Raw genomic sequence first — 24,265 nt, forward strand, 5'->3', positions numbered from 1 at the left:
TTCTCATTGTATTCTCACTTGGTGGAAAGGGCTAGGGACCTCTGTGTGACCTCGTTCATAAGAGCGCTACTCCCATTCATGAAGGCTCTACCCTCATGATCTAATCACCTCCCAAAGGCCTACCTTCACATTGGTGTAAGGATTCCAACATGTAAACTGTGGGGGACACAAACATTCAGACCACAGCATGGGAATATGAGCTTTAATATGGGACCTCTTTCTTACATGAAAATAGAAGACATGAGGAAGTGAAGGTCTGAAAGCAAGGAGTCAGAGCATCAAAGAAACAGAAACTCATTGTGCTCGCCTGAAGCACAGGATGGTTAGACAGTTGGAGCCTGCAGGAAAACCTGAGATGCTATGCGTGTCTGGCAGCTGATGTGGGACTCCAAAGGAGGTGCCCCTGGAGAGGGATGTAGGCATTGCTACCTCTGTGAAAGCTGTTATCTCTGTGCAATCTGTCATTTTGATGGGATACAATCAAGTGCCTTGTGGTCAACTTGGGGCCACTGTTGCTCAACAGGGCTGGCAGTCAGGAATATGAGTTGGATGCAGAATGAAAGGAGAGAGAACACTCTGCGGCCCTCTGGGCATATCTTAATTTGTTTTTCTTCATGTTTGACCATCACAATCTCCTGAAGTAATGACCTCTGCTTTTCTTTTGCCTTCCAAATCTCACAGGAGTTCTTCTTAGTCAACTTTAACATAGATCCATAAGGGAAGGCAATTCTAGAAAATGTAGTTCCCAGCAGCATATAGGAGTAGTAGTGTCGAGTTGCTGACATGCACTTTAAGCACATAGGACATTAGGACACTTAACTTATTGCCTCATGATTGGATTTTTCTGCCTTGAGTCTCCCCCTGGATCAGGAGTAGACCAACCACAGCCTGTGGGCCAAATCTTGCCCACTGCCTGTTTTTGTAAATAAAGCTTTCTTGGAACACAGCCACATCCCATTCTTTGTCTATCGCTGCTTTCTCCCTACAATGGCAGAGTTGAGTAGCTGTGACAGAGATGGTATGGCTACCAAGTCTAAAATATTTACTAACCGGCCCTTTACAGAAAAAGTTTGCCAAACCCTGCTCTGGATTGCCGGATATGTGAGGGCAAGAACTGTCTTACTTACTTTTGTGTCACCAATGTCAGTGCCTCATACATTTCATGGAAGAGTCTAATAAATATTTGTGAAGTGATCGAATGCATTTGGGAGGTAAAACATAAGCTCATATAATTGCTAACACAGCAATATGATACATTAAGAAATATAAGTAGGTATAGCGGTTGGAAAAACCAAGAGCTTTGTTCTTTGAGCCAGAATACATGAATTATTATCAGGTCATGTAGGAGATATTAGGAAATCCTGAGTGGATTCGATGAAAATACTAAGTTCCCGGAAGAGTAAGGAAAGAGGAATGTAAAATAGAAATTAGAAAGCTTAGGTTTTAGATCTGGCTCTGTCATTTTCTGGCCATGTGACCTAGAACAAGTTACTAAGGGCTCTCTGGGCCTCTTTTCCTCAGCTGTGGGATAATTGTAAGCATATTGGCTTGGCCAACTTGGAGGTTTTTCAGCTGGCTGACATGATGGTGTGAATGCTCTGGAAACGGTAAAGCACTACCCAGGTAACAGGGGTTACTTTACAGTCAGAATCATTTTTGAAATCAATATGGAGCACTAGGTTTGTCAAGCATGTGTTCTATTTGTGCTTTCCTAGGGTCTTAAACCTTTAAATCTTGGTTGAGAAAATAGGACCTATGACTGTGCCCCTAATATGAGGTGAGATGCCTCAGATGTCAGAATACAGGGTGGGGAAAATGACCTTTTCCCTCTAAATATTCTTCAGGTCTTCAATTTCTCCCCGGCAAGGGGGTTCATCATTTTATAGAAGAGCACCTGATTTGCCACCAACCTTCAGATAGCTTATTGATCTAACATTTCTTTAGAGATGCTAAGAAATACGTGGTCTGCTAACAGCAACAGAGAGCTGTACCTTAAAAGGGGAATCTGATGCTTTGCTCCCAGCTGTCCTGGCTCAGAGCCTCCACGATCACTATTTTTCAGAAAATTGCTTGAAATAGAGTTTATGTTCCATTTTGGGCAGCCTTTTTTGCTTCTTCCTTCCCCGGCAACCAATGGGGATTGCAATGTCTTCGTGCGGTGTCTCACGTACTATTGCTGAACGGAGTCATTTCATGGAGAAGTAACCTAAATGGAAGAGAAATCTGCTTTGGTAGAATGCTGAAGTTCACTGTGTCAAAGCAATTAGCCTCCAGAAATGATTTGCAAAAACCCATTTCCTTATTGTTTCGGAGCACTGAGACAAAATAGAATCTGTGGAGCTGGTCCTGGAACAAGCATCACAAAGGCAGGCCAGGGCTCCTAGAGACAAAAGGAAGAAACTCACTTTAGAGTGAATCCCTCTGGGGTGGAGGGCTCCAGCACTCTTCCGCCTCCCTTCCCATTCATTCCCCTCATAGCTCCTTACTTTCAAGGGAGAGCAATGCACTGATCTGATTGGGCTCTTTTTAATTTATGGATGAGCTACTGTGTCTTAAAGTCAGTGAAGGCGTCTGGATTTCTTTCTTTCCTTTTATCTTGTGTCTGTGTGGGTGTGGTCAAAATGTTCATTCTCCCTAGCCCCCATCTCCTCTTTCTGGTGTTCCAAATATTTAGATTTTGAGGAGAAGTAGTTGGCTAGGGTGACCAACTCATCCTGGTTTTCCCGGGACATTCTGCTTTTAATATGGGAAGTCCAGCATCCCAGGAACCCCCTCAGTATCAGGTAAACAGACACAGTTGATCACCCTAGACCCTATTTCATCCTTCAAACTAAGCCATAAATTCCAGCTCAGCTTTTAGTGAGGTGCCTTGTGTTGGGGATTTTGGAGGCTGCCTCAGGTATTAATTAAGTGATGCTCAAAAAAATATAAATATTTTTAAAATTCTCAGTTGGCTTCTTTTTCTTGTGTTGGTTCTCTTTTTCTGGAATCCCCTGGAAAGAAGAGGTGAGGGGCAGGATGGGTCCCCTGCTATAATGGCTCTAAATGCGACTCTCAACCTCTAAAATGACTGTGTGTTTTACAGACCAAAGGACCCTGTGGTAAGTGGTGTGGGGAGCAGGAAGAGTGGAGGTTGGTGGGGACAAAAGAAGAAGAAAAAGGAAAATAAAGATTTTTGAGAAAATGGGCCAATTATGCAAAGGGATCTCGTTTCAAAGGACATATATTTGGGTCAACAATATTGAGCTCCTGCTTTGTGCAGAGCCCCATGCAAGGCCCTGGAGACACTTAGATGAGTGACACAGTCCTGCCCCCAGGAGCGCCTTGTTTTTCTTTCCTGCTACCTCTCAGCGGTGTGAGCTTGGCTCCCTCATTTTACGACCAAGAGGGAAGGGTTGGGATAGATCCAACTGGAAATTCACACTGAGGCCTCTTTCCTCAACTGTGACTGTGTCAGGAAAGACCCGCTCAGCTTCTAGAATTCCATGAAGTGGAAATGTCACACGGTGTCTTGGCCTGGGATGAACAACGTTTGTCACTCAGCACAAATGGGCACTGATCTATTTAGAAGCCAGATTTCAGTGAGGTTCAATGTGCTTGGCAGGCTATTCAAGCTCTGGCACACCAAATTTGAGATGATCTGCCCACCTTCTGGCCAGAGGGGCTGATTTTCCAACCCTTTAAGAGATGTCAAGCATTGTTGCACAAGTAAATTCTGGAGAATTGGTTCATCCTGGCCTCTTCCAGGGTCACCCTAGGTACTGAATGGACTTCTCTCTTTTTTATTATGAGTTTGGTTATCATTACCTCATAGACATATCTTACAAAAATCCAAAAATCTTTATTTTGAAAAATTAGCAACTCTGGCAAGCACTGGACCCCATTCTTTGAAAAACAGCTACCAACTGGAGTTGAATAGGGACTGTCCTGTTTAGAGATCTCATGAAGTTCCAGGTCCCTGAAGCCACCCCACACACTACTGTCTCTCTCATATTGTAGCAGACACAGTGGCCATTTCCCACTCTTGCTAGCCCCTTTCTTATTCATGTTACCTCCTAGAGCCCATCGATGGTTGATTTGGCCAGCCCTGAATTAGGGTCTGTGACCATTGCAGCCTCTTCCTTAGGGACCATTTATTTCCTCCTTTTTGCACCTCCTCCCTTTCCTCCCTTTCTTCCTCTGCCTGCCTCATCCCACATCATCTCCCTGCCTGGTAATAGAGCTTTCTGTAAAAGTGTGCATCACCTATGATGTGCATAGACCAAGCATTTGCATACAATGTCCATTTCAGCACAACCGTCTACGTCAGCAGATCTCAGTGTGGTCTCTGATCAGCAGCAGCAGCATCTCCCGGGAGTTTGTTATAAGTACAAATTCTCAGGCTTTACCTGGATCTGCTGAATCAGAAACTCTGGGGTGAGGCCCAGCAGTCTGTATTTTAACAAGCCTTCCAGGAGATTCTGCTACACGTAAGTCTGAGTCATGGGTCTACACTTTCCAGAGGCACCATTTGCTGAAAATAAAATCTGAGCCTGTGGAAGGCAATTTACGTCTCTGGCTCTCATCTGAGCATAATGTAAAACCCCTCCTTGTCTTTTCTCCATATGCAGTCTGTGGAGGTGAAAGAAACGACTGTTTGCAGCCCAGAAATCACCATTTCGTGAGGTGTCGGAAGGCCTCTTAGCTGAAGTCTTGTTCACTTTGAGTTTTACGAGGCAGTGATTGTGGTCTATAAGCCTTCCTTTCCCCGTCCCTGGCAAAATGAGGGAAGGGGTAAGAACTCCCGCTGTGGTCTGTTAGTCTTGATCAGGTGCTATTTTTTCTGCTCCTTCCTTGTCCTTGGGTGTTAATCTTGTCTCTTCAAACAGATGGTAAGCTCCTTGCAGGCAGCAGCTGAAAGCCTAGAAAGCCTGGCTGATTGATTGGAAGGAAACAACTTCACTTGCTTCCTTGACCAAAGCTTGTGGCCGAGGCTGGAAAACTCACTTCTCAGTTCAGCTGAGGACGGCTTTGTGAGCAAGAGCTGCTGAGCCTGCTGCTAAGCCTGCCGTCCTGGAAGCAGGTGACTTTATCACTCCAGACAGAGGCTCTGGCTCGCTGAGGATTCTGCAGGCTCTCCTTTGAGAATAAAGCCTAGGAATCGCTTTCTTCTCAGCATGCTGACCATTTTGCCAGGAAAAAGCAGAACTCTGATTCTGGTAGCTGGGAAGAGGCAATGGGCGACGGGTGACGATTTGATCGTGTGGTTATTCTCTTGGTGGCAAGGCCTTGACATGATGTGATAGGATTGGACTGTGCCATCCATTTTACATCAGAGTTGAGTCAAGGCAACTGCATCTCTTCCTTCACATTCCTGGAAATTGAGGCACAGAGAGGGTAAGGAGTATGTCCTACAGCTGTTAAGGGGATGATTCATTCATTCATTCACTCTATGATTCCATATACCCCTATTACTCTCCTGCTGTGTGCCAGACAATGAAAAGTTTTGTGTGTGTGTGTTGAGTTTCTTTTCTGTCATGCTCCAAATGATGGCTTCAATACTTCTACAATTGATTTCATTAATTAATTTTAATCATAATGTTGGGGACATAAGAAATGGATGATAATTTCAGAATTAACATTTCGAGCTGAGACCCTGCCATTTTTTAAGGGAAGATTGCTGCGGTGGTATTGACATTCAGCAACAGAGCTTCTGTTTTCTCCCCTCCCTGAAGCTGGGTAGGCTCCGGCTCCAAGAATGCACGTTTCTGAAGGCTGGGGACTTCCGCCCTCGTTTTATTGCAGCTCTTGGGAAGTAGTCATTAGATAATGGGAATGTTACCTTCTGCTTTCCTCCCTCATGACCCTGTCCTGAATAGAGAACTGATGAGAAAATTCTCTCTTTCTTCCAACTCGGCTCTCCCTTTTTTGCCCTTTTGCTTTGCACACACACGGTAACACAGGACGCTGCTTTGGCGCTTCGAGAGAGGAAAGGGTCCGGGGGAATGTGCGTGTTTCAGCCCTCTCCTTCTGCCCACTGCATCCATCACACATTTCTGTATTAGCCTCGGGCTCAAGGGGAGGAATTCTTGGGAAGAACGGCGAAGTGGAAAACTTGATTGACCTACACACAGCAATGACCTCACCCAAATGTGCTCTTTTGGGATTTGGCAATGAAGAGTTTGATTTAATGGAGGAGTCTCGCTCCAGATCGAATTCCTCCTGCTCCCTCAGAATGCCTCCACACGACAGCAGCCCTCTGCCTTCTTTTGGGTGTTGGTGTGGGTGAGAGGTGTTCTGATTTCCTGGGGAGCAGGAGCTTCTGATTCTGTTTCTTTGATAGTTTGAGAGCCTCCAGTGGGACACAGGAGGGGTGGTGAAACATCTGCTCATGGCTGTATCCAGGAAGTTATATTCTGGACTAGACTTTTTGGCCCAACCCATAAGACCTTTGACAATGTAGCCTTGCAGCCTTGTCAGTCTTGTCTCTTACAGTGCCTGCCTCCCACTTTGTACCTCCCCATGGCCCAGCCATATGGAAGCCACTTACCATTCCCTGAATTCTCCACACTGCGTGGTACCTTTGGGTCTTTGCGCCCCTACACTCTGGGCCACTTCACGTGGGGGAAGATGTGATCATCTTTCAAGGCTCAGGTCAAGCATCACCCCTTCCAACAAGCCCAACAGAGCCTTGTCTCTCCCACCTCATGTCACCCCTAGGGAGAGTTGACTATTGTTTCCTTAAGTTCTGTCCATACCTATGCTGGGGCATTAATCGTACCATTTTGCAATTGTTGTTTTCATAAATAATGGGATACTATCATGGTGTTTAAGAGCAGAGACTCTGAAGCAAACAATAAAAACTCCATGGGTCCTGTCCCAGCTCTGCCACTTACTAGGGGCATAATCTTGGGCAAGTTACCTGGTCTCTATGCTTTAGTTTCCCCATCTGTAAAATGGGGGCAATAATAACAATACTTACCATATAGATTTATTTTGAGGATTAAATGAATTATTATTATTCCTCGTTCTTTTCCTCTTTCCCCTCTTCCTCTTCCTTTTTTCTTTAAACAGCTAATTTCTTGTACCTGTTACTTTTCCCCTATACAAACTGCCCTCAAGAATGGTGGCTGTAGCTAGGATAATTAAGTTTTTAGTTTTAAATTTCTTAAATAAACTTCTGTAAATTTATAGCTGAAGTAACAGTGTCAAATATTGGTTTCTCAAAATAGCACCAAGATAACCTGTTGAGAAAGCAAGTCAAGTTTACTGTTTACTACAATAAAGGAGATGACTCCCTTGACAGAGTCTTAATACCATCTCAGAAAGGGGAGGACAAAGCTGGGATATTTATGATTCCATTAGAAGTGGGCAAAGATCCTGAGAACATGATTTGGGACTGGTGGACACAGCGTGGTGAGAACTTCAAGGCAAGGGGTTCGAAGAAGTTCTTGGATTGTTGATGAGCCCAGCTAAGTTATCTATTGTTACTTGTTGAGTACTTCCAGGACATCTCCAAAACAAACAGTACAAGGTATTTGGAATTTCATCTTCCTGGGCAAGAGCGTCCTGGAATAGTCACATTATTGTGAGCGGTAAGTTGGGTGGGCATAGATGATTTCAGCTCTCAATTCTTTGAAAGATAAAAAGTTTTGATTTTTAAGAGACAGACTATGTTGAGATGTGGTTTGTCATCAAATTCCAAATGGCTGAGCTGCAAGCATAAACCATAATGTTTAGAGGATTTTGAGAATCAGTTACGTGGCATGCACGATAGAGTTGGGGAAGACATGCGATGACCTAAGAGCCTTTGAATCCCATACAAGAGGAAAAACCATTTAGCAGGAGAAAGAAATTAGGAAGGAAGGATACTGGAGCTTAACTACTGTTGCATCTCAGAGAAGATGGTGGTAAATCTTTAGGAAGTGAAAATGGTGGAGACCCTCAAATGTTTGGGAACCTGAGGGTCAATTCGACTGGTATCCCATTTCTCATCTGGAACTAATCAGCCTTTTGCCTCACGCCAACAAGAGGCAAGTGAAGTAGGCTAGGCAAAGCCTGGATGCCTTGTCTGGAGAAGGGTTGGGAGGTAGCACCCCTGCCTCCATGCCGAGTGGGACCAGGTATTTGGCCGAGAGTTGAGAGCTGGCAGGACTGCCCAGCATCACTGTGGCACTGGCTGAGGAGGCTTCATAAGAGAAGCTGTGGATGACTTATCCCAGGGCAGGGACGGGATAGAGAGCATAGCCAAGTGTCAGAGCATCATCCATGGAAGAGACGAGATGGAGCGCCCTGGATTAACCACTGAGCATTGCTTCTGCTGAGAGAACAGGTGGCGAGCTGCATCAACAGAGGATGTGTTTCAATTGCCCGCCCCTGCAAAACAAACCATCTAAAAACACTGGCTTAAGCCACTGGCTTAAGTTTAAACTCACAACAACCATTAGTTTTGCTCACAAATCTGGGGGAGGGGGTGACTGGGCTCAGCTAGGCCGTGCTAGCTCAGGGTCTCTCATGTGGTTGCAGTCAGAAGGCAGCTGGGGCTGAGGTTGCCTGGAATATTTATGTACATGCCTGAACCCTGGGCTGAGAAGATTCAGACAGCTGAGGTCAGGCACAGAGGAGACTGTGCAAGCTTCTCTCTCTTTCCCCATGTGATCTTTCTATGGGGCAGCTGTCAGTCCCAGACCTTTTACATGGTGGCAAAGGCTCCCAGAGCCAGTGTCCCAAAAGTTACTCACAGAAGCCCCGAGGATTTTTTAAAATTAATCTTGAAAGTCACAAGGCAACACTTCTGTTGTACTCTCCTCATTGATGCAGTTACAAGGGGCTGCCCAGGTTCAAGGGGAGGTGACAGAGACTCCACCTCTTGATAAGAGGAGTGTCAAAGAATTTGCAAGGATGCTTCAAAATTTGATGCTCTCCAGTTTGATTGTGCAGAACATTGAGGAGCCCATATTTCAGAGGAGGTCCAGATGCCGATGCCCCATTCCAGATGCCTTTCCCCACTCCAGGAGAGCACAGAAGTTTCTAGGAACTCAGGTCAATCAAGAGACTAAGAGGAGAGCCAGTGGGGTAGAGGACATCTTGGACTGACCAAATTTCAATTCTGCATTGGTCATGTCTAAATCTGGCAGTTTCTGATTTATGTTGATTAGAAAAATTAAGTGTTTTAATTCCAAGCAGAAGAAGAGTGGCAAAAGAACTCTTAAGTTTAGTTACTGAAAAATAAAGTTGCTCATCATACATCTGAAGCTGTGAGTGTGTGAATTGGTGGTGGGGACTCTGGGAAGATGGTAGCCAGCTGACCTCTTCCCACCTCAAGTCCAATTTTTGTGCAGGTAGGACAATCTGGACACTAGCAGGCCTTGGGCTTTGGTGGGGTCCATGCAAGGAGCTATCTTAAGGCTTTCTCATCTCTGAAGCTGATAAGAACTAGGGGTCACCAGTAGAGAGCCCTGGGGGTGAGGATCCAATTGCAGGTCCTGGAGAAAACGTGGCTGACAGGGGTCTGCAGACCTGTGAGAGGGAGGGAGGTTCTGGATCTGTGAGTGGTTCTGGGACCTCTTGCTGGTGCCAGATCCTGAGAAGTTGTGAGGGGTCTGAAAAGGCAGGTGAGTCCTCCCTACTTTGGAGGCCCAGAAGCACTAGTGTTTGCAGAGGTGTCCAGGGAGCCTAGATGCTTTGTCCTGGTACCCCCACAGGGCAGGCTGTGCACCATTACTGTCAGCTTAGGGGCCCCAGGGGTTGGACCCAGGGGAGTATCTAGCTATTTGATACCCAACACAGGTCATATCTTAATACCTTCTTGTGTAGGACAGTATTTTCAGTGATAAACATGTACTGTTCGGTAATAACTATTAGTGTATTTATTTATTCTTTAGTTTTAAACACACAACAATTAATAAAGAAAAAATTTCAATTTTCAAAATGTTATTCAAATTCCGTAAAATATTACATGTATGAACTGAACTTTTCACTTGCCAAGCAAAAATATTACAGTTTGCAGTTCGTACTCCTTTTCATTAAAAAAATTCTTAATGCAAACAAAAGCAAAGTATTTACACAGTAACAGAACTCAAGTGACCTAAGTTTTGTTTCTTCATCTTTGTTGTTGTTGTGCTATTGTTGTTTATTTATAATCTACCGCACAGATGCAGGAATGTGTAGCACCACAGGGGTTGGAGGTGGGACCCGCATCTGAAGGGAGCTGGAACGATTCTAAACAGCTATGAAATTATCATCATAGGAACTCATAACTGAGACCAGGTGCACTGGGGGACAATTGCATACTTGAGAGTTTTCTGAATTAACTTCTGTGTAGAATACAATGTCTATTAAAAGATAAATATTGTTACTATGTAAGGTGATGGATGGCAATGGGACTTATTGTGGTGATCATGTCCCAGTGTATACAAGTATCAAGTCATTATGTTGTACACCTGAACATAATATAATGTTATATGTCAACTATACCTCACTAAAAATATAAGTAATAAAAATGCACTAATTTGAGATTTATATATGTAAAATTAAAACTCAACTAGTAGCCACAGCAATTGTTTAAAACTTAGACTCATAGAAGGTTTTGGGGCAAGAGGCGTATTTTATCCCTGACATTGTATAAATTCCCATGCATGGTGAAAAGAAAAGGCAGACTGGGTTGTAGTTGGTTTCACTATTGTTTTTCATTTCTCTACAGATGCTGTACCTCTTAGCAGCTGGCACGCACTGGCCAGCTCTTGGTGACCAGTGGTGGCCTGAATCAAGGGTAAAGAGCTCTGGAATCCAGAGCAAGAAAGGAGAACAACTGAGCGCTAGTCCAGGTGACTCCCCAGGGAAATGAGGGTGCTGGAAAACACTTTCAAGAACTCAGGTGAGAAGGTAAGAAGAACACCAAAAGAGATTTGCCCACAGCACAAAGAAAAGAACGTTTTCTGAAATAAGAGCTATGATCTTTTAATCTGAAAGTTTTGCAGATGAATGGAAGAGGATGCTGACTGTGGAGACCCGAACTGGAAGAGCAAGAGCCAACAGTTGGAGCAAAATCGCAAAGAGAAGGAAGTCATGGAGAAAGAATGTTAGCAAATGTGTATACAGGGCCGTGAGAACTAACATGAACAGCAGCACTCCCGGAAGGAGCAGAGAACAGAGGAAGGAGAGTTTATTTATAAACAAACAATAAAAAGAAATTTGTCTGAGCTGCTGAGAGAATTTAGGCTAAAGGAAACCCTCAGTCTGCAGCGTACAAATGTTCCGAGTACCAGGCAGTACCGAAGAGAAAGGCAAATATCTCAAGATATCCTGGTGAAATTCCTGGACCTAAAGGGCAAAGAGAAAATCCTACAAACGTCAGAATACAAACGGAAAAAAGAATCAGACTGTCACTTGAACTGTATTTTGGCAACGCTGCAAATTAGACAGTAATGGAGTAATGTCTATGTGTACTTCCAAGAAAAAAGACCTGTGCCTGAAGAATCTTATATGCAACCAAGATATTATTCGCCTGCCAGGGTGAAAGAATGAAATTTATGGATTTGCAATAAGTCAGAGAAAGTGCCACAGGAGTTAGATAACTGAGAAGGAGCTCTAAACAAACAGAACCCAGAGTGATAAGCAAAGGGCAATGATGGAATGAACGGGATATGTAACGTAAGAGCTGAATGAAGATTCTGAAGCAGAAGAGGTCTCCTACCTGGGTAATCATCTAGAATTAAAAATATCACACTGTCCTTTTAAACTTGGACAGATGGAAAGTGGAAACATTTGAAAGGATCCATCTTATGGGGTGTGAGGAGGAAAAGAGGGAAGAGACAGGCCTGGCTTCCTGGCCTGCGATCTGCGTGCAGTCTGCGCTCAAGAGGGCTTCGTGCTTGATTTAATGCTCTGCTGTCGCTGTCTTGCAATTATCAATAATTTGGAACAAGAGGCCCTGAACTGTCATTTGCAAAGAGGCCCCGAAATTATATAGCTAGGCTTGAATAGAGATCTCAGACTAAATTTAAATCCTGAATTGACCAAGTTTAAATCCAGAAAATTCTGAGTTATTTTGATTGGAAAAGAGTAAGATTTTTCTTTCCTCGTCCAAAATGGTGGCTTGAGAGCTTGGTTAAAGTGAGAAATAGACAAAAAGAGTTAGATGTTGGTACACCATCTTCTGTGAAGTTTATACCAGATAATGTGCAGGCTGTTCGAGGGCAGAAACTCTGACTTCCTCATCTGTTAGCCTCATGGGACCTTTCACAGAGAAGCTGAATAACGGTGGAATGAAGGGGCTGTCCGCCATCTTACATGACACTGTGCACACTGCCAGCCAAAGCGATGGATTTTGAGAATGGCAGTCTTCCTAGGTTATGGAGAGTATTCTCTGTATTGAGGGCCAATAGTCTCTGATATTTTGCTTTCAATTAAAACATTTCAAAAACTGCCAGGCGCTGTACTAAAGATTACTGAGAGACATAGGATAAAGAAATCAGGGCTACCATTCACAGTTTAGTAAGAGCTGGACACCTCTCTTAAGCACCCCCTCTGAGCTCTTGAGCAAAATTTCTCACTTGTGATCCCTTACTAGCTTTCTAAGTTTTGTCTTACTGTAAATATTTCTTTTCCAAAGGAACAATTCTACTTCACCACCCCTGCTAAGGGGCACATCTCTGGGTTTTGCTGTCTAGTTCCAGCTTCCACCTTCTTTTCTGGTATCTGTCTTGATTTTGTTCTGGGAAATCCTTTCCTGGCCAAATCCCAGGACTAGGGGTGGGCACAGTGAGTGTTCAGGAAAGGGTGGCCATATGCTTTGTCATCCAAACTGGAATGCTTTTGAGAGTGAAAGGGGGCACTACTAAGGATTACACTGGGACAACAGTGTAGATGGGGACTCTTCCAGACAGACACGGATGTGCTGTCACCCTGGTTCAGAGGAGCCACCTGACCCAGGCCAGTCTGAGCGGAGTTCCCAGAGCACCCAGGAATGTTGGGGGAAGGAGGAGCCCTCTCCCCAGGGACTGATAGAAGAGCTGAACTCTTTCTCCGTTTGATGCTGGGTGAGGGTGTCCAGCTGGGAATTGCTCCAGTCAGTGTTGTCATGCTGCTCCCTGAGAGGGACAAAGCCGGTATGCAGAGGAAGGCAAGGTGGGAGAATCCCAGGGAACCAGAGCTCGAGCCCCAGTGACACAGGTCCTTAGTTTCCTCCTCACCCTGTCCCCAGGAGGACACATTTATGTCCATACCTTTCACCTCCACACAGAAGCCTTCCCAGGAGACCCGCCCCACCCTGACCTCTGAGCTGAGACGCTGGGCGAGATCTTGATTTTCCTATGGAATATTTCCTTTGTGAAGTCCTACTATTATCTTAGAATATGTCACAAAACTGACCTTAAACCAGCTCTGTGTCCTAAATTTTTTTTCTTCATCATTTTGTCATTTGCTGAGTACTCATTTTGTGCCATTCATTGAGAGTTGAAAACAGAGTCCTTGCTCTCTTAGATTTTTCTTTACTGCCTGACTTGCACAGGTTCATTCTCTCCTCTAGATGCAGCTGAAATTGGTCCAAAGCTTCTGAGATATGTCCTCCCTTCCACGCTTCCTCCTGACGTGAAGCCTGCAGCCTCATGGCAGGACTGTGTCACAGCCCCTCACCAGCCTTCCAGCTTCCAGACCCTCTGCATCCTCTAATGAAGGTTTTGTAATAATTTTTGTGGCATTTGTTTTGAGTGTCCCATTGGCACAACTTAAGGGCTCCTCCAAATAATGATTTTAGATGCACAAAATAAAATTCATCGGCTTACCAAGTAAACCAATTATACTGAAATACAGTTATTGAAAGAGAAGCCCCCATGCACAAACATATGCTATAGCCACATATGTGCTTCTCTATTAACGCCTCAGACAACAAGATGCAGTGACAGGTTCAGGAACAACCATAATTTTAAAGCTGTGATGCGTGTAAATGATATTTTTATATATCTGCAACAACTGTAAGGGGATATGAAAATATCCATAACTTCTGTGCTGATAAATATACAAGAACTGCTGATACTATTGCAGTCTGTTGCTTACATTAAAAATAGAAGAAAACGCCGCATTCCAATCAAAGATTAGTGTAAATAAAGCTGTTAAGTTTTTCCCTCCTAGGTACATAAATCCCAAGTTCAGAGTCCCTACTTTAATCAGTCCTGCCTTGTAGCTTCCTGGACAAATTTCCCCACATAATCTTTTCATTATGTCACTTCTTTCTTCAACCTGCTCTGGCTGCCTATTGCTTATTGGACCAAAATCAACCGCTGAGCTTGGCATCCAACAGCCTTCATGATACTTGCTACCCTACCTGTCCAGACTTTTCTGACATCATCTTTCACTTTGGATTCTGCTCTCCAGCTGGGCTGATTTCTTTGTTGTCCAGAGAACACAGGAAGTGCATACCTCTTTGTTTCACTCAGGCTTCTATATTTGCTAGTGAAAGAAACATAATTTGCTTAAGCAAAAGAGGATTCAAGCATGAATAGATCCAGGTGCGCAAATAATGCTTCCTGGTGTCTTTCTCTCTACATCTCTCGATTCTTCTTTTCTTTGCATTGGTTTTAATTTCAGGTAGGCTCTCCTTTTTTTTCTGGAAAGTTAACACCAGAAATCCAGGCTTTCTTACTATTTTTTTGAGTTTACCGATCTTAGCAGAAACTGAATCTTATTCCAAATGGTGCCAACAAAAGCCCTTGGAATTCCTAGCTGGGATGAAGCTTGGGTGCTTTCTCTTTTCTTAAATTAACTACCGAGAACACAGGGCTAGAATATTCTGACTGAACAGGCCTAGGTAATGTGCCCAGTCCCAGAGCTGGGGATGATGTCAGCCTACTCAAATCACAAGGAGAGAACAGGGAAGGGGTGTACCCCAAAATAAAATCAGGTTGCTATTACCAGCAGAATGGTCCTTAAAATGGGCAGGCAAAAACAATAGATACCTGCTACTTCTTTTAAGGCTGGGTTCTAGTTCCTTCCACAAAGTATGTTCTTCCCATTCATTTTTCTTTAGACAAATTCCTTCATTCACAGAAGGGAAGGTGAGCATCACTGAGCATGTACTGTGTGCCAAGAACTTCACACCCATGTACCAGGCTTGAAATTCATAGTCACAGCTCTCAAGAACAGCAGTGTAATTCAATTTATTTCTCTATAATCAAACTCAAATGCTCTTTGCAGTGGGAGGAAATTTTTGTCACATCAAGATAACTCAGATTCTTCTGGCTTAACACTTAATTTCTTTTTGCATCGATACTCGATCAATTCAGGCTTTAAATTTAGTTCATTCAAAGTTGAAATTCCCTATCAAGGTTGGTCTCTCTTCTTAGGGCTTCTCCTTTCTCTCTTCCCTCTTCCCCTCCAGGATGCTGACTGCGTACAGAGGAAAGCACAGAGCATCACAGCTGCAAGGGGAGGCTGTATTCCATTGGCTGTCCTCACTGGCCTCCTCTGAGCTCACTCACTGTTGCTTGTGGAGGGCATGCTTTACTTCCTGCTACAGCCTTGCTGTCCTTACTGCTGTCCATGGACCAAGTCATGGGCCGTAGTCACGATGTCTGTGTGCTTGACGTCCTTCTCCTTCTGACCCCAGGCCCCTCTCAATGCATGGATTCTCTCAGCCTTTTGCTGGGTCCCTCCACTGGGGCAGGAGGAATTAGAGATCGCTGTGGGAACCCCAAATGAGATCTCAGGTGCTCTTGCTGCCTAAAATCTACAAGCCTCCATTTGCCTTCCTACTTTACACATTTTACAGAGTGTGGGGCACACCATGAGGAGTTCTCAGGGGGAACTATTGAAGTGAGTTAGGGTAGAAGCCCCTTTATCCCTGGCACATCCTGAATTCATCCTCCCTGGCTTTTCCAGCATCCCACACACATCTGCCTGCCACTTTCCCCGTGGGGCAGGAGGACCACATCCCACCTGTAACCTCGTCCTCTTAGACGTTCATCTAGGTCATGCCCTAGGCTTTTATCTCCTCCCAGCCTGGCAGCTGAACTTCTCTCAGGACACATCCCCTTCCTCCATCCTCTGAGCCTCTGAGTTCACAAGCTTTTGATCTTTGGAACCAGCAATCACTTTTTTTTCTCTTTCTCTCTCAAAAAATCTCAGCTCTTACAAAATGAAAGTCATAGCTTTCACAGCTATTGTCTCTGAATATATTTCGGGAGTCTATTGTGAATGTCAAAAGCTAACCATCTAATGTTCCGCTCTCGCCTGAGTTCTGTTGTCTTCCTGAAGCCTGGATGTCTCAGCCTCCAGGCTGGAGAGCAACGGGTCAACCAAAACAACCTGTGTTAGTCTCTTATTGCTGCCAAAACAAACTGCCAGAACTTAGTGACTTAAAATAATTTATTGTCTTACAGTTCTGAAGGTAAGAGGTACCAAATGGCTTTTATTGGGCTAAAGTCATGGTGTCTGCAGGACTGTGTTCCTTCTGGAGGCTGTAGGGGAGAATCATTTCCTTGCCTTTTCCTGCTTCTGGAAGCTCTCTGTACTCCTGAGTTTGTGGCCCAGCACCCTCCAACCTCTGTTTCTATCTTCACGTCTTCTCTGACTCTGATCCTCCTGCCTCCCCCCTATAAAGACCCCTGTGATTATATTGGGCTCACCTAGATACCCCAAGATAGTCTCCCCATCTCAAGATCCTTAACTTAATTACATCCTTAAAGCCTTTTTACCGTATAATGTAACATATTCATAAGTTCCAAGGATTAGGATGTGAGCATCTTTGGGGGCCATTATTCAGCCTGGCACACTACCTAAAATGAAACTTTATGTAAAAAAAATTGTAAGATATTACCTTGATCTACCTTCTAATTCCTTCAATCCTCCCAACAACCCTGTGAGTCGAGTCTATTATTCTCATTTGACAAAAGAGGAAATTAAAGGTAAATTTGGGCCTATGATGGCCTGACCCTAAAGCCAGTGTTCTCTCCTCTGGTTCACAAAGTCCTTCTTCCCTAAAGAGGCTACCCCAGCCCACCCCAAATTCCCCTCTAATCCAAATTACCATAACGTGTCTTCGTGTCGCAACTTTCCATTTGATGGTATGCTGTTGGGAGTATTCAGAGTGCAGCGTGTGTGTGTGTGTGCATGTAAGCCTTTCCTGCCAGACAAAATTGTAAATGCCTAAGGCTGGGATGAAATCTATTGCCTCTTTTGAACCACTACTCCAACAGAGAGGCCACCATGGTGTGGCCACACAGTAAATATGTCATAAAAACTTGCTGACTTGATGGTTGATACTAGAATCTGATCAGCTATCCAGTCAGCCAGCTAAAACTTATTGAGTTCTTACTGTCTGCTAGGCCCTGGGCCTACTTGGGAGACAGAAGGAAAAGACATGCTTCCTGCACTGAAGATGTCCACAGTCTGATATCCAAAAATATCTATGGTTTTCCCCGATGGAACCCCAGACTATGGGCCAGGCCCTGTTGGACACTATGTCAGTTATTAAACCTCACAGGAACCCTGAAGTTCAGGGGCAAACATTTACTTTTTGCTCCCTTTGCTTCTCATTCTGTGCTTTACTCCTTGTTTCCCAGACCATTCTCACTGGCAGTGGCATCCCAATTTTGGATTAGCAAAATAGGAGGGTGATTTGGTGGTTCCAATCATAAGAGGGGAGTGAGACGTGAAACTTCCCGAGATACCAGGAGAGGGAAGTATTCAACCCGATCATTAAGGACCTTGGGGTTATAGGTAGGTCAGTATCTAGGTTTTCCCAGATTCCTAAAACTCCTAAAAATGAAGGGACCGTGGACCATGGCATCAGGCTTTTGTAATTGTTATAGCTAAAGGCACTGGCAGAGCTAGGAGTGACTTTGGGGCCAAGAAGAGGCTGCTTACGAAGCCCAAGTGCACAGCTGCCTGACGGGCCTGCCACGGCTCTCAAAGGCCTCCCAGTTGCACTCATCCTGGGTCACATTAATATTTTCTCCACTTCCTGACCACCATCCTGGGTACATTTTCAGGAGAAATGGGAACTCGAGAGAGATTGTCCTTAAAGCTTCTGTTCTGAGTCTGTCTGCTTCCCGCTCTGGCTCCATTTCTCCATCACCGGGGCCCTAACTTTCTCCATTCCCCACAACTTGCTCTCCCAGAAGCGGCTGACAGTATCCAGACCTGGATCTAGATAGACACAGATAAACAGATACATATTTCAAACCTTATGACCACCAAACTGTTGTTTGCGTCATAATTAATTCCCTAGAGATTTTGCTAAAATTATAGAAGTCAGAGCCTCACCCTCAATCTCCTAAATGAGAATCTTCAGGTGTGGATATTTTTTTTTAAGGTAGTATTTTTTAAAAACATTCTTTCCAAATAGTTTTGCTGCCTCCATGTTTGAGAATCCCCGCTTTAGTTAATTCCTGATTTACCTACGCACTGTCATGCCTATCTCGCTCATTCTGGAAAGGCATTTCAGACATCAGCCAGCGGGCGGGTAACACTGAAGTCTTGGCTGAAATGAGGTGGATGTGGGGAGGAAAGGAGAAGTTAAAAGAAAACAGAAGGGCTAATAAGTCTTGCTGGTGCCCCCTTAGGGGAGGCTCCGGTGGGGGCTTTACGGACAGCATCTTATTCAATCTTTTCTAAATATCTCTTTAAAAAGTAGGTATCACTGTGCCCATTTCACAAATGGAGAAATGGATCTCACAGAGGTTAAGGAAGTCGACAGAGGTAAAAGAGCCAGGATGTGGTGAAGGAAATGTTCAAATTCTGGTTCCTTGGTCTCCCCAAAGCCTGCATCGCTCTGGTTCAGAAATATGCCACCAGGGCTGGAGGCTTGCAGGCCAGCTCTGCCTGCGTTTCCTTTCGTTACCTGTAAACTACACTCCCCGGTCCAAGGGTCTGTGAAATATAAGGAAACATTCATACCTCCTCCCCCTCCCCAAATAAAAGGTTCTGTGGTCAAATTAAGTTTCAGAAATGCCTCTTTCAGTAGTCTGGTCTTGAAGTGTTATCCTAAATTAACAAATTGAAGACCTAAAAGCCCCTACAGTGAAGATGGCTTAGGTCAAGCCCATCTTTTTCACAGGTATTTCACAATCACGTTGTTATATTTTCAAGAAACATTACTTCAGCTTCCAGGGGAACATATACATTTGGGAGAATTTTGGCTTAGCACATGAGCAGTCCCCAGCTTCGAAGGGAGCACAAGAGAAATAGAAGGAGGAGATAAAGCCAAAGGGAAGAACTGTTTGCTCTTCCCTCCTTTGAAAACAGGGAAATGACAGCAAGGCTCCCAAGAGGCCATAAAAACTTCCCACCATCTCCCCCACAGTCCTTAGCCTTGGAGCAAGTGGGTCACTCCCTGAGTCCGGAATCCTTGTTACACTTGTAAACCATTAAGGAGTGGCCTCTCGGTAGACGAGCTGATGCTGCCGAGGCTGCACTGCAATAATCCCCAGCCTGATTTTCTGGGTCGAGGAGAGCCAAGTAGTGGGAAATGGCCTCTCCCTCCGCTTTCCGGGTCCATGTGTGTTCGCCTTCAGCAAGTACACCTCAAGACACAATTTTAAATGAAAAAACAAGAAAGCGTATTGAACTAATTCATCATGGCTGGTTTTCTACCTGGAGCAGAAGAGATTTTTCTAAGCTACCCATCCAAGCTTGCACGAGAAACGGCACAAAACCTGGGCTGGAGTTTTCACAGCACCATAGCTCCCTGGCAGTCTGAAATCAAAGCTAGGAGGAGTCTGGGGAAGGGCGGATGAAGCCGGGCTGTCTCAGAGGTACACAGGCCCGCCGTCTCCTGGGCTCACAGGGCTGCCCCGTTGTTGCTGGGCTGTTTTGTCGGCTGATTTCCTTGTGCATTGCTCCAGGACCTTGAGTTGAAAATGCAATGTGGTTAATTATACAGCTAATGAACTCTGGGGCATTTGCTTTCTTATTCTCTCTCTCCGGGTGATGAGTGGAAAATGTGCCGCATAACATCTTTGCCCTTGGGGAGTGAGTTACCGTTAAAGTCAGAGTTTTGAAAGGCAACATTCGTGAGAGGAGCATCTGGAGTTCTTGGCTTTCTTGCATCCAGGTACGTCAGTAATGCCTTTTCTGTCTTTCTGGAAAGCCCCATTGTGTAGAGAGTGTTGTCCTGGCTTGGTTCTATTCTTCTGCGGCAGCACAGTTGTACCTGAAGGTGAGAAAAGAGGTGATATTCTACCAGCATCACTTCTTCCAGGTCTGCTGATGGGTCCTCTGCAAGCCTGCAGAAATTCTGGAGCCATCTGTGTGCCTGTATCCCACCAAACAGATGTTAAATAGTATTTGCCATTTAGGGATCCTTTCTTAGGAAGTTACTGGAAGCTGTTCTCCACAATAAATGAGAAATAAAAAAAGTAGAAGTCTCGACAGTGAGGAAACTGAGAATCCCTCACAGGAGTGGAGCAGAGAAAAGCCCGTGGATGAGAATGAAGGGAAGCCCTGGGATGACAGCCGTGTGGGAGACCTAGAGGGTGGAATGACAAAGGCTCTAGTGGGGAGAGTCCAAAAAGTAGAAGTACAACTTATAAATCATCAGATACATTTCCTTGTGTGGAAAAATGAATTGAGAGGCTGCTGGATGGTGTAGAAAAGCTAGCAATCGCTATAAAGAAAACTAAGTAAATGAAAAAATAAGGCAATTGTTAAATCCAGATAAAATGAAAAGTTGTATAAGAAAGGAAACATCAAGAGTATACTACTGGATGTTTGGCAGTGAATAGGAATTATATAACTGTAATAGGAATTACATAGCTGTAATATTATATAGAAGTATAACGAGATGAAGGATGTGTAAGTGGAGGGGCAAAGGTTGTAAAAAAGCTAAACATTTACCTGATATTATAGGTCATTAGTAGTTAATTTCTGAAACTGGCAAATGAAGAAATAGCAATAAAATATATGCTTTGGTTAGCTGTGAAAAACAGAAACACAAAATAACAATGAATTAAACTGGGCAGGTTTTTTTCCCTCTCACTCAAATTAGCTAGACAGTTCAGAATTGGGGCCATAGCTTTGCTCCATAAAATCCTCAGTAACACAGTCTCCTTCCATACGCCTTCTACACTTCTGTTGTTGTTTTGGTGGAACAGGCTTCCATTCCCAAGATAATTTCATGGTTCAATGTGGCTGCTCAGGTTCCAGCCGTTATGTCTGCATTCCAGCCATCGAGAAGGAAGAAAGAATGAAGACTAAAGTAGTCAAAAGACGTGTTTCAGATGTCTTTTAAGGAAAGTTCCTGAAAGTTACATGTAATGTTTTTACTTACATCTGTTGACCAGGATTTAATTGCACAACTATATATAATTAAAAGGAGGGCTAGAAAATATATTTTTTATTTCGGAAATCACTAGCTCAGCCAAAAATTGAGGTATATATTTCTACGGAAGGATAGGAGAATGGATATGGGGAAACTAGCCACTTCTTCCACACAAATTATTTAGAGATGTGGGAGCAAATTCCAGAAGAAATATCTAAATTTACTGAAATCAGTTGTTTTGGAGAATAAGGCTTTTGGGTGGGGATGGGTGATGCATGTTACTGCAGTATTTCATTATAAATTTTTAGCATCATTATTTCTTAACTTTTTTTTAGTATGTGCATATATTATAGTGATAAAATAAATAAGTTAGGGGAATCATAGTGCTCCCTGGCATGTGGATAGTGAGCTATATGGGCTAAGAATGTCTTTCCATTTTTGCCTCATATTTATCTCCTGCTCATTTCTAAATATAAGGTGAATCTGGTATTCTTAAGCTTCATTGAAAACTGAAAAGTAATTGATTCCAAATTACAGAGAGAGAATAATTGGGTTTATAAGTTCCTCTCTCTATCTACTCTATTTTTCTTGTTTTCCTGTGACTACAAAGAGAATATTCCCAGTGGACACTAAAAGCAAAAGTGATGGCAATAAACCAGTGACATCTCTCAGAAGCTTAAGTCCGATCTCTTTACTTCCGAGGTGTTAGACTCTCCTTTGGGAAGCCAGTCATCTTTCTTCTCTGGCTTTCCTCTTCATCCATAGCCTTTTAAACTGTAAGAAACAAGCTTAACCTGGAGAGTCTGATTTTGGCCAGTCCAGGGAATAACTCATGCCAGATCTTGTCCTCTCAACCTCCTTGCTGGTGACTATTTTTCCCTTTCTAAATTCATATCCACCCCTGACTCAGAGAACATCCAGTCAATTCCAGCTTTCTTGTGTCCATGAATGGAAGTGCATTTCATGAAAGGTCAATTCATCTGCTTTGTCAAAATGATCCACAGAGAAGAAAATAAAATGCTGAGATGAGACAAACAGTACCAGTTGCGAGTAAGTGCCTGAAGGGTAGTGATAGAAATGATGTCAATAATATTATTATTAGCTTGTGTAGTAATAACGTAATTGAAGTTCAGTTGACTGTAGTTCGATTTACTAAATACTCGGTGCTTTTTTATCGGTCATCTCTGATGTTCAACAGTGCGGCAAGGCGGATATTATCATCATCCTGACTTTAGAGATAAGGAAAGAGTCCAGCGGTGTGTCATATCTACACCAAGGTTTAACAATGCGTCAGTGGGGGTTGGGTTTCAACTCAGGACTGTCTGACTTCAAAGCCTGTGCTCTTTGTAAAGCACCGACTCTGAATTTTTGGTGGCTCCTCCATCCCAGGTCCAACTGTCCACTATTTTCTGTACATCTACTGTGCCTTAAGCACTGTGCTAGCTTCAGTGAAGAACACGTAACTGGACCACAGAGAAGTTACCTACAGGCTCATCCCATCTGGGTGGAGTTGGGGAAAACAGAAATACAAAAATCACAGTTACAGGGCCAGCCTGATGGCACAGTGGTTAAGTTGGCACGTTCTGCTTTGGTGGCCTGGAGTGCACCGGTTCAGATCCCGGGCGTGGACCTACACACCACTTTTCAAGCCATGCTGTGGCAGGCATCCCACATATAAAGTAGAGGAAGATGGGCACAGATGTTAGCTCAGGGCCAGTCTTCCTCAGCAAAAAGAGGATTGGTGGCAGATGTTAGCTCAGGGCTAATCTTCCTCAAAAAAACAAACAAACCACAGTTACAAATTAAGACCATGCATACTAATTTGCCCAGGGTGGTCTTGAATTTTGCCTATTATCAGAATCATTATTAATAGTACTCTTCAAAGTGCCCTGGTTTGGGTGGTAAACTCTCTGGTTATTTTTACTTTTATTTTTTTAAGGATTGGCACATGCACTAACATCTGTTGCCAATTTTCTCTTTTTTTTTCTTCTTCGTCTCCCCAAAGCTTCCAGTACATGGTTGTATATGCTAGCTGTAGGTCCTTCTGGTTGTGCTATGTGGGATGCCACCTCAGCATGGCCTGATGAGTGGTACCATGTCCGCACCCAGGATCCAAACTGCTGAAACCCTGGTCCGCTGAAGTGGAGCACGTGAACTTAACCACTCGGCCACGGGCTGGCCCCAACTCTGGTTATGGTAGCAGATGCTGGCAGAGTCCCACTCATGTCCTCTCACTCTAACCATCTCAGTGGACACCATCTGATTTCCAGCTTCCAGCATCTGCATTTCTCTCACTTGGAGCTCTTTTCTAGCACTGGCCTTGCTAATAGGCTGAGAGTGCTGGGAAGTTAACGCCACCTGGGAGCAGCTCTCTAGCAATGACTGATGACAGTTGGCGCATCAATACTCAAACTCTCTTACCCCTTGGGTGGGATAGTTGAGGGGTGTGTCCCATCCTGGCTACGCCATTCCCCACAGGATTAAGCTCCAGTCATCCACAGTGGTAACTGGCTTGATACTGCACCTTTTATTTGCTGCTTTCCCTCCCTGTCCTCTTCTCCACACCCCTATAGTGGTTCCCATGGCTTCCAAATAATCTATTTGCATTCAGATTCTTACCTGAGCATTTCCTTGTGGCTGTAATCCAAACTGAAACAGTGCCCTTATCTACAGAAAAGTGGAGGCCTGGGTGCTTTGAGTCAGAGTACAACCTTCATGGGTAAAGTGAGACTTGAACTTGACCTTGACATTTGGATGCGATTTAGGTAACAGTGTGGGGAGGTGAGGAACGTACAGGTGAAGGTGGCCAGATGTGCGAGGCAGGCAGATGACGAAAAGGGGTACAGATGCGGGGTGGACTCTGGTTCTGTGAGATGAGGCTGGACTATAATGCCGGACAAGGAGCATTGGCCGTGGGGCACGGAGAGCTGTCCCAGGGGCTTGAACAGGGCAGCGTGGCATGTTGGATGCACTATTTGTGGAAGCCGGTCTGGCAGTGAGCGGGCAGACAGGATGCGGAGGGAGGGAGCT

At 44.3% G+C, this 24,265-nt stretch overlaps 1 long non-coding RNA gene across 1 annotated transcript in view; it reads left to right on the forward strand.

The window, feature by feature from the left end:
* Window positions 1-12,407, forward strand: part of LOC111768395 (uncharacterized) — a 173,117-nt gene extending 160,710 nt beyond the window's left edge. The window contains exons 2-3 of the long non-coding RNA XR_002800740.2: window positions 10,682-10,863; window positions 10,951-12,407. This is a non-coding gene — a long non-coding RNA (uncharacterized lncRNA). The remainder of the gene's footprint in view (window positions 1-10,681; window positions 10,864-10,950) is intronic.
* Window positions 12,408-24,265: the final 11,858 nt, after the last annotated feature.

The sequence above is a fragment of the Equus caballus genome, chromosome 16 (genome assembly GCF_041296265.1).
Source record: "Equus caballus isolate H_3958 breed thoroughbred chromosome 16, TB-T2T, whole genome shotgun sequence".
NCBI lineage: Eukaryota > Metazoa > Chordata > Mammalia > Perissodactyla > Equidae > Equus > Equus caballus.